The sequence below is a fragment of the Myotis daubentonii genome, chromosome 9, assembly GCF_963259705.1.
Source record: "Myotis daubentonii chromosome 9, mMyoDau2.1, whole genome shotgun sequence".
Classification (NCBI taxonomy): Eukaryota; Metazoa; Chordata; class Mammalia; order Chiroptera; family Vespertilionidae; genus Myotis; species Myotis daubentonii.
This window is the reverse complement of record NC_081848.1, coordinates 17924833-17926825: the sequence shown is the minus strand read 5'-3', so window position 1 is coordinate 17926825 and position 1993 is coordinate 17924833.

Here is a 1993-nt window from a genome sequence, read left to right as displayed (position 1 = left end):
GGCACCCCTGGGCCTGGCATAACCTGGGTTACTATCTTTTGTCACTTGGTGTGTCACTTGATTGCTTAATGAGGAATTCACTTTGTTCCTTCCTTTCCCGTTATACCCATTAAGGAAATAAACCACAGCAGTCGTGAAATCAGAGCCTTGGTGAAACATATTGCAGAAGAACCAGGAAGCACATTGCAATGGGACCTGCCGGTGCTGCTGCAAGTCAGGGTGCGCAGGAAAGTCAGCTTCTTGTAGGTAAAGTGATAGATGCACAAGGGGTTTTGTTCTGTTTGTTTGCTTTGAATGCTTTGCTGAGTGCGGGGTATGATAGAGTGTTGGAACAGCCATGTTTCATGAGCAGACTAAAATGTGAATATGTGAGACAGGATTTGGAGCTTAACATTTATCCTAGGACTTGGGCAAGAAAAATCGTCTCTCTAAAACGCACTTCTTTCTTTATAAAGTGCAACAGTATTTTAAAATACCCGCATAGGATTGTTACAAGGAGAAATGAGATACCATATAGTGACCAGGATATTGTTTAGTAAATGGTCACTGCTATTATGATTATTTAAAGAACCCTTATATAACTAGCTTGGAGATAAGCATTTTTAATAGTGAATATAAGATATAAAGGGGCTCTTTTTTTTTTTTCTTTTAATACTCACTTGAGGATATGTTTTCCATTGCTTTTTTAGAGAGAGTGGAAAGGAGGGAGGGAGAGGGAGAGAGACACACACACACATCGATTGGTTGCCTCACACACACACCCCAACAGGGGATAGGGGCAGGGAGCAGACCTATAACCCAGGTGCGTGACCTTGACCGGAATCAAACCTGAGACACTTTGGTGTGCAGTCCGGTGCTCTAACCACTGAACATTGGCCAGGGTAGGGCTTTAAAATATAGGAATTCATTTCCCCTTATCTGATTTAACAGGGTAGGCACTCCACTTTGATAATGTGCTCTTGCCCCAGGGAGTTAGCAGGATGCTTTCCTAATTTGAATGCGATGCCTGAGGTAGAAAAATGATCAAATTATATATATATATTTTAAAGAAATGTTGCCTCTAATTTAACATTTTAAAATTTATTCTTGTTTTGTTTCTTAAAAAAAGGTTCATTTTTATAGAAAAGAGTCAATAAGTTTACAATGCTCATTAAAATAAAGTCTCCGTAGCCCACAAGGCCATTAAGTCAGCTTGCAGATTACTGAGCGAGGAGGTGGGGCAGAGTCCTCCTACATCGTAGACAACTGGTCCCTCCTCAGGGTGGCATGAGGGAAGTTTTCTCATTTTATAACATCTATGATTTCATGACCAATTTAGTATGTTAAAAAACATTTTTTTAGCTACCGATCTTTGTTTTTAAGATTATCTATACCTGAAGATAAACAAGGGACTGAATTTGGGGCTAAAGACATGTCATGTGTTTAAAATAACTTCCAGACAAAAACAAAAAAACAAAACCATGCCATTTCCTCTGGAACAAATGATTCATTCAGGTTAGAGTCTGAGGAAAGTCCACCCATGATGAACAATAGAAAGGTTATGATGAGTTTTCTCTTTGTCTCTAGGCAAGAAGACATTCAAATACATTCTCTCTGTGTGAATTCATTTGTTTCATCTCAGCTGCTCACATCTCCAAAATGAGTAAACTGTTGTTAACAGTCTTGTTCATGCTTGTTTCAAAGGCTGTTTCTTTCTTTCAAGACTCAATCACAGGCCCTTAAGAAAACCAGGAAGGACACTAGCAAACTGGAACACTTTGTCGTTCTGGTTATGTATACGGTATAGCAGGGGAAGAACTGGTTCATCGTCTATTCGTTTTGAGAGACCCTGAGATCAGCTTCTAATTTTTCCAGTTGTTTGTACTTTTGGATAAATTGCGTAACTTACCTAATTACCATAATGATGGCTTACGCTTATGGAGAGCAGCTTATTACGCCTCAAGCATTAAGCCTATGTGCTGTACGGGGCCAGTTGTTCGACTTAAGAAGAACG